This window comes from Castor canadensis, chromosome 13 (genome assembly GCF_047511655.1).
Source record: "Castor canadensis chromosome 13, mCasCan1.hap1v2, whole genome shotgun sequence".
Taxonomy (NCBI): Eukaryota; Metazoa; Chordata; class Mammalia; order Rodentia; family Castoridae; genus Castor; species Castor canadensis.
In genome coordinates, this window is record NC_133398.1 from 109934537 (window position 1) to 109943896 (window position 9360).

The 9360-nt window shown below is 38.9% G+C and overlaps 1 pseudogene; it reads left to right on the forward strand.

Moving 5' to 3' along the window:
• The first annotated feature begins 539 nt into the window (after positions 1-539).
• On the forward strand, positions 540-2941 carry LOC141415706 (gap junction alpha-1 protein-like; annotated as a pseudogene).
• Positions 2942-9360: the final 6419 nt, after the last annotated feature.

Sequence of the window (9360 nt, forward strand, 5' to 3'; positions counted from 1 at the left end):
TTTTTCAAAAAGATCAAAGAAGTTATTTCTCATGAAATTATTATCTTTAGACCCTTTCACATTAAAATATATAAGGCATGTAAACCTATATCTACTTGAACTATAAGAAAATCAACCTGACAGAACCCAATAACTGATAAATGGAACACTGCATTTTTTTCATGCATTCGTTTGTTATACATTTGTAGAGTGAGTACTCTTGTCCAGACAGTGTGCTAGACTCCATGAACTAAATATAAATAATATTTATATTTAATATTTAAATATTAAAATATTTATATTTTAATATTTAATATTTCTGTGTAATATTTAAATATTTAAAATATTTATATTTTAATATTTAATATTTCTGTGCTGTATACCCTCAAAACCTAGAATAGGAGAAAAATTATAAAGATGTGACTATATTACAGTAGTAGTAAGACAAGAAAATGTTGCCCAAGTAGTGTGCAAACCCAAAATATCTAATGATTAATCCTCCTTGGAAGTTCAAAGATTGCCTTAGTAACAACCTCATTCAATAAGAATTCAAGATTAGGGGGAAGGCGTGAGGAAAGTACCAAACAGCAGCAGACTTTTAAACTTTAAATAGACAGGTCTGAGTGCCTGAACTTGCCTTTTCATTTAACCTCATCCTCCAAGGAGTTCCACCACTTGGCCTACTTCACTTCTTTTAAGTGCAAGAGAAGTGCCCAGGCAACATGGGTGACTGGAGTGCCTTAGGGAAACTTCTAGACAAGGTCCAAGCCTACTCCACTTCAGGAGGGAAGGTGTGGCTCTCATTCCTCTTCATTTTCTCTAATCCTGCTACTTGGGACAGCAGTTGAGTCGGCTTGGGGTGATGAGCAGTCTGCCTTTCGTTGTGACACTCAACAGCCTGGCTGTGAAAACGTCTGCTATGACAAGTCTTTCCCAATCTCTCATGTGTACTTCTGGGTGCTGCAGATCATATTTGTGTCTGCACCCACACTGCTGTACCTGGCTCATGTATTTTATGTAATGCAGAAGGAAGAAAAACTGAACAAGAAAGAGGAGGAGCTCAAAGTGGCCCAAACTAAAGGTGTCAATGTGGAGATGCACTTGAAGCAGATTGAAATCAAGAAGTTCAAATATGGCATAGAAGAGCATAGTAAGGTGAAGACGCGAGGGGCCTGCTGCGAACCTAAATCATCAGTATCCTCTTCAAGTCCGTCTTTGACGTGTCCTTTTTGCTGACCCAGTGGTACATCTATGGCTTCAGCCTGAATGCCGTCTACACTTGCAAAAGAGACCCCTGCCCACACCAGGTGGACTGCTTCCTCTCATGACCCACGGAGAAAACCATCTTCATCATCTTCATGCTGGTGGTGTCCCTGGTGTCGCTGGCCTTAAATATCATCAAAATCTTCTACGTCTTCTTCAAGGGTGTTAAGGATCGTGTGAAGGGAAGGAGAGATCCTTACCACACCACCACTGGCCCACTGGCCCCTCAAAAGACTGTGGGTCCCCAAAATATGCTTATTTCAATGGCTGCTCCTCACCAACTGCTCCTTTCTCACCCATGTCCCCTCCTGGGTACAAGCTGGCTACTGGTGACAGAAACAATTCCTCTTGCCGCAATTACAACAAGCAACCTAGTGAGCAAATTTGGGCTAATTGCAGTGCAGAGCAGAATCAAATGGGGCAGGCAGGAAGCACCATCTCTAACTCCCATGCCCAGCCTTTTGATTTCCCTGATGATCACCAGAATTCTAAAAAAATTGCTATCGGATATGAACTACAGCCATTAGCCATCGTGGACCAGAGACCTGCAAGCCAAGCCAGCAGTCGCGCCAGCAGCAGACCTCGGCCTGATGACCTAGATCTAGATTCAGGCTTGAGAGCATCAAGATTCCACGCAATTGTGGAGGAGAAATCCAAGGTGCTATAGAAAGTGCACCTTAGGTGTTGATTTTGTTCCAGTGGATGTGGTACTCAGCAGCCTTAGAAGTGAGGCTTGGAAAACAGAAGACATTAGAATACTTAGGTTCTTTGGGGGCATCTGGGATAGGCGGGTGGACAGGGAGGGGATAAGGGAGGTATGTGTTGGCATTTAATGTAGTGGATTCAAAGAACTTAAATGCTAGGTAAAAGTTACATTAGGTGATACATAGGTAAGGGCTTTTGCTCCCCCCCGCACTCTTAAGAATGCTTCTTTGTATGTGAACGAGTGGGTGATCATTATGGCTAAATTTTTTTCATCTTTGTTTTACCAAGAAATTGAAATAACTTTCACCAGGAATAACTACTTCCTGAACATGTTATTTCTTTTCAACAAGACAAAAAACAATAGATTGTCCTTGTGTCCCTGTCAAAGCATTCCATTGTTAAAATTTGCACTTTGAAGGTAAGCTTTCTAGGCCTGACCCTCCAGGTGTCAATGGACTTGTGCTACTATATTTTTTAATTCTTGATATCAATTAAAAGTTCTGACAAGGCCCACAGAAAAAGAGTTTGCATGCATCTGTAAAACATTTGCATGTCAGCCGGTTCTGTGTATCCACTTTCATCATACCATTACCTTCACGTTTTCCTCATTCCTCAACTACTCTTCACATTCACTAAATGGTTTCTGTAGACATTTTTAAAACAGTTGGGACATCACTTACCATTTTTTTAAGTTAGCATCAGGGAAGCAAGCCATGCTCAATATTTAACAATCACTTGGATGTGTGTGTGTGGGGGGGGAAGAGTGTGTTCTATTTGTCATGTATTGGTACAAACAAATGCAGTATAAACCCACAAACACAAATTGGAAAACAATACACACATGGTGTTCAAATTGAAGACTCTCTCATGGATTTTGTGGTGTGGGCCAATATGGTGTTTACATTATATAATTCCTTCTGTGCAGTAAAGCACATTTTTTCCCAATTTTTTTCTGCCATGTATCCTGTGGGGTACTGGTTTTGTTAATTATGATTTTTTTCTTCCTCTCTCTCTTTTTTGTTTAGAATGTAGCAGTAATGCTATTACTGAAATGAATGATTTCCTTTTTCGGAAATATAATCATTGATGCTTGAATGATAGAATTTTAGTACTGTAAAAGGCTTTGGTCATTAATGTGAGAGACTTAGAAGAAATGCTTAGAGTGGACTATTAAGAGTGCCTAAATGAATTTTGCAGTAACTGGTATTCTTGGTTTTATCCTACTTAATACACATTAGTTCAGATATTGTATTCTTTTGAGTTTGACAGTCTTTTGGCGTGACCAGCAACTTTGATATTTGCATTAAGATTTTATTTGGAATGCAAGACAGGCTGAAAGAGGGTTCAGTAGTTCTCATGTAACAAATTTATTTGAACTATATGCTAAAGACATCTACCACTTTCTTCAAATGCTTTTTTAAAACTCATCATAGATGATCGGTGAAATTGCAGAGTGTCATACTTTTTCCTCTCATGTCAGCTACGTAAATGGTTTTGTACAATGAAAAATACTAATTTGTTTGACATTCCATGTTAAACTACTGTAGTGCTCAGCTTCACTGCATGAAATGTGGACTTAGTCCATCGGGTCATGTGCTCTGGAGAGTGTTCTTTATTCAATAAAGTTTTAATTTAGTAAAAAAAAAAAAAGAATTCAAACTGTTCTTTCTATCTTGACCCTAAAGTTGGAGAAGGACTTACCACTGAAAGTCCCGTGAACTGGGTTGAGAGGTAGGGCTTTTATGACCTTCTTGGCTTGCCATATCCAAAGGAAGCTGAGGTGCTACAGAATGCTGGAGTATTGATCCCCTCCTCTACAGCCTTGGCCATGTGATCCTGTCCTCTGTGTTCAACATTTCTCAACTTATCACCTCCTTTACTGACCTATTCATATTCATTTTGAGCTTCATTGTCTTCTTCAGACACTTAATCTAAATTACTGTCTCAAGGGGGGAAGAGGGAATATAATGGAGGGGGTGAACTTCTTCAATGTATACTTTCAGCATGTATGGGGTTATCACGATGAAATCCTCTGTATTATTAATGTATGATAAATCAAAAATAAAAAGTGAGGGACAGATAAGAAATTACAATCTCAAAGTGTTAATCAGACCCTTTAACTTTCCTCCATTGCCTTTGTCACACTTTATAACCATAGAGTTATTTGTCCATTTGCCCACATGGGAAAAACTGTGTCTGTTTGTTACTGTGACATTATATGAACCCTGCAGACTACATGGTGTGTACTAGGTGCTCAATAAATACTCATGGAGTGAAGCACTTGTGATTTATACAGCAGCACAGTCTGACATATGAAGTACCTCAAGGAAGAAGAACTTACCTCTCTGAATATGCAAACACTGTTCCTCCTCTTTTTCTTTCTCTTCCTTCTCCTTCTTTTCTCTTTTCTCCCTAGGGCCTCATCCTTCCTAGGTAAGCACTCTATCATTTAAGTTATATCCTAGACCTGCTTCTTAAATATTTTTTTACTTTCTTACTTTTGCCAAGTGTTTATTTGCTCTTTGCCATAGCCAAATAAATTCTGAGTTAATTCTGAACCTATTTAATTATGAGAATCAAAACTCCAGGGATGGTGACTTGGCAGCCTTCTGTTCTTCACCTAACAGCCTCCTGCCTTGGCTTGTGTTGCATCACCAATAGTGTTTACTGTCAGTCACTTAAGTTCCTTTTGTGATTGTGTATTTTTCTGATCCTAAAAAAAATTTGCTGAAAGTATTTCATTTTATTTTAAAAATAATTTTTCAATTCATTTTTAAAAAAATATGTCTTATTTTTAATTGATACATAGTAATTGTATATGTTTGGGTCACATTGTGACATTTCAATACTTGAATACAATGAGTAATGATCAGATGAAGGTAATTGGCAGATCTATTGCCTCAGACATACATCATTTCTTTATGTTGAGACCATTCAAGTTCTCTCTGCTAGATGTTTTGAAATATTTAATTAATTTTTAAGTATAATTATCATAGTGTGTATAGAACATTAAAATTTATTCCTCTGTTCCAATTACACCCCTGTACCCATTTCCTTTTTTTTGGTAGTATTGTGGTTGAACTCACATCTTGCACTTGCTGGGTAAGCAATGTACCCCTTGAGCCATGTTTCCAAATGCTTTTTAGTTATTTTTCATATGGAGTCTCACAAAATTTGCCTGGACTGGCTTTGGATCACAATGCTCTTGTCTATGCTCCCTCATAGCTGGAATTATAGGTGTGCACCACAATAGGTCTTACTAACATTTTTTTGTTTTGCCCAGACTGGCCTTGAACTATGATCTTCCTATCTCTACCTGCCAAGTAGCTGAGATTATAGGTATGCCACTGTGCCTAGATTTCCCTGTACCTATTAACTATTCCACTCCATCTCTCCCTACCTTATGCCCTCTAGCCTTTGGTAACTGCTACTCTATTCTCTACTTCTTTGAGAAGTGTGAGTTGGAACATGTGATATTTGCCTTTGTTTGCCTGGCTTACTTCGCTTAAAATAATATTCTCCAGTTCTAGTCATGAAAAGGTATTTATTTTTTATTTTTCTGCTGGGTGGGTATACATTGTGGCATTTACAAAGGTTCTTACAATGTATCAAATATATCATATTTGAATTCACACCTCCACTGCTCTCTTTCATCCCCCCCCCCCCGATTCCTGGAACAGTTTCAACAGGTATCATTTTTGCATTTACATATATGTGTACAGAGTATTTGCACTGTATTCATTCTCCTACTCCTTTCCTGCCACCTCCCCCCACCACCGGTGTCAACCTCCCACCTTGCAGAACCTGTTCTGCCCTCCTGTTCCCTGATTTTGTAGAAGAAAAAATATAAAAAAGGAAAAGAGAAACATGGTGGTTTTGCTAGCTTGAGATAAAGGTAAGTACACAGGGAGATTCCTTGTGTTGTTTCCATGCATATATGTATTGCAACACCAATTAATTCATCTCTTCCAGTCCTCTCCAGTCCTCCCTAGTCTACTTCCCATGGTGGCTTCTGGCCAGTTTAAGATTTCTATATTCATTTTTATACAGTGAGCATATCAACTACATTCAAGATTTTGTTTCCCTTCCCTTGGCCTATCCCTCCTGTGTGTGGCCTCCCCTTAGTGTGACCTGTGTTCCACAATATTCCTGCATTTGTTTGGGGTCTATAATCTGCAAATGAAGGAGAACATTTGGCTTTTGGCCTCCTGAGCCTGGCTAACTTCAATTAAGATGATGTTCTCCAGTTCCATCCACTTACTGTGGAAAGGTACTTTTTATTTTTTGAGATAGAGTATCACTATGTAGCCATGGATGGTTTCAAACTCATGATCCTCCTGTCTCAGTCTCACACCTAACATGTAAGGCTATTTTAAACTGAAAGGGTGCTCATTCTATTAGAATAATGGTGCAATAATCCTTGCCATTCATTTTCACTATGAGTATTGATTGTCACTAACATTTTGTAGCAACTTGTTATTTATAGGGCTGCCTGTGATCAGCAGTGGTTTCCCCAAGGAAGAATTTTAGGGAAAGGGAATCAGATTGATGAAGCTGAGGGGCTTAAATGAAAACATCATTGACAGGGAGACAAGGTCACCAGGAAAAGATAGTCCTTGCTAAAAGATCAATTTAAAATAAGTCAATCAGGATCTTAGCAAATAGGAGCAAAGGAGAAAGTCAATGGTACAATAATTTGACTATTTTTCCTAAATCAGAACTCTTTTTTGGCAGCACTGGGGTTTGAACTCAGAGTTTCACACTTTCTAGGCAAGCACTCTTACTGCTTGAGGCATTCTGCCAGCCTAAATCAAATCTCTTATGCAATATTCTTTTGCAATTATGGAAGGGTGTCTTAAAACAGCAGAACTTGTGCTTTATGGACAACACAGAATACTTTTCTGGTTATCACATGTCATTTCTGTTGTCACTACTCACAGTCAGCCTTCCTGGTCATAAAGCTTAGAATTTGAGGTCTCTGGAAAGAATGGACCTCTCTCCTCAGTATGGACTGTCCTCTGTGTTCTGGGTATGGACTAGCTCCTTCCTCTGGGTATGAACTGGCCTCCTCTCCCTCTTGGTGGTGAATAAGTCCTTCCCTCTGCCATGATCCTTACCAGTTGGTACTCTCCCTACTACAATATTTGTTACACATTATTGCGAGCTCAATAGCTAATGTCTGTCTTGCCTTCTGTGCTTTCTGTTGGAGAAAGGATGATGTTGTTTTTGTTCATTTCTATACATAGTTCCAAGGCCTGGATAGAGTTTAATGAAAGGATGGCATTCAGTACAGAAACTGAATGACTGAACAGAGCCCTCCAAGCCCAGAAACTTTGACACTGATTATGGTACCATGAAAGAGTTTTCCCATCCAGTGATGAAGAGCAGAAACTGGCAAGCTGACTAGACTCAGGGTCCAGTGGGTCCCAGGCACATCCCTTGCTCAGTACCTCATAGATGCCTAGATGAATTGGGCATCTATTTAACCCTAGCATGGCTTTCTACTATCATCTCTGTTTCCTGTCCTAACTCTAGTGCCTGATGGGAATCTAGCATTCAACCCTGTCCCTGTTATCTCAGAGCTTTCCCCAAATGTATAATTTATTCTAAATCTACTGGGTTGTCATATGACTATTGCACTGTATCCATTCCCCTGATTCTTACATTTAGCTATCTGAGCTTGGAAAATGCTTTACTGCTCCAAATTCAGTTTTTCTTCTCTTGAAAATGGTGGTTTTGGCATCCACTTCATATGTTTGCTGTCAAGATTACATAGGTTCATGAATTTAAAGTACTTAACACAATAATTGAGACATAAAAAATTTCCCATAGATATTATTAGAATGACACCCTTAGCTGAGGTTTCTCAAGGATTTAATCTGAGAGATGCTGAAGTCTTTGTGCTCAGAGAGGGTGAGCCTGATGCTTTCTAAGCCTCAACTTGAACCAGTTGTGACAGAAACTGCTAATTGTCTCCCAAGGTCCATTCCCTCCTTCTTCCTTAGTTAAAAAAAGGGAGAATTCCCCACAACTGGTAAACACATGGAATGTTAGGACCACAGTTCCCAACCATTGGCCAGTGGGATGTGAACAGAAGTAAAAATGTGCTGTGTCCTTTTTCTACTTTCTCCTTTTGCAGGCATGGTAGCAGTTAACTAGCTTTGGAAATGAGGACAGGGAAAGCAAATTTTGGAAACAGTGGGACATGAACGTAGGAAAAAATGTGTCTGCGTGGATAATCTCAGAGAAGGGAGCTGCCAACCCCCAGGTCAATCTATTATGTCATGTTGTTAAAGGAGAGAAAGACGGAGAGAAAGAAAAGTTTTCTCTATATTGTTGGTGTTTAGGAGTCTCTATGTTAAGCAACTTAGCCTGTAATATAACTGATATACAAGCCTAATGATGAAATGTGAGAATGAGGAGGTCAAATTACAGGAGAGAGAAGAGGAAGCACACAGGAGAGCAAAACAGCACCAGATACACTGTATGTCTTTTCTTTTGTCTTCATGTTAGCAAAAGCAGATAGATGCACAGAATAGTGATTCCCAAATGTTTCTTCCAAATGTTTGCAGGGCTTGGCAAAGAGTCTAGTGTAGGAGATACTTGAGTGTACAGTGAAATGGAGCAGAAGTTAAAATAATAATCCATGTTTTCATTGAGTAGTCCAGATACAGATTTAACCTAGACACAAGGCTACTATATTCTAGAACTCTAGAATAGTTGCTATGTAGCAGAGAGGTCAGGTTCCTTGTTGCTAGCATTGAGTACAGTGAATGAGTAAAGTGATAGTTAAAGATTCCAATCCAGATTTCATAATCATAGAGAAGATAATGATTTTAACTGAATACATCAGTGCTTGAATGTAAAATCCTTTGTTAAATTTTCTGGGATCTTATAGAAAAAATAAATTGGATTTTTGTTGTCTCATCATAGATAAACTAAAAACTAAGCCAAGATTAGATTTTTGTTTTCTACATCTGTCTAGTAGATATCTAGGCTTCTAAGTCCAATGTGAAGAAAATAAGTTTAAGAGGGCATTGTTCATACTGCATTTTAGTGGGAGTCTGGTACTTTATTGGGGTGAGTGTGCACGTAGCATGAAGCACTCACAATTCTCCTCTAGATTTGCTATGCTATTTCTTACTTTAGGATGCATTCACCACTGAATTTATGGCTGGCTTTGAATAAATCGGCTTCACTTTTAATGACAGAGTTGAGAAGAAATGTGCTCCCTCATTCACCTCTTTGGGCTACTCTGTCCCTCCATACATCTTAGCTCTGGTCACAATCACTGACCTTTTCAAAAATAAACTTGTGCCTAAATGGGGACAGACAGAAGAAGTACGGAGGTTTGTCTTATAGATTAGTTTTTTCTTTTTTCCCTTTGTGTTCTCTCTCTCTCTCCCTCCCTCC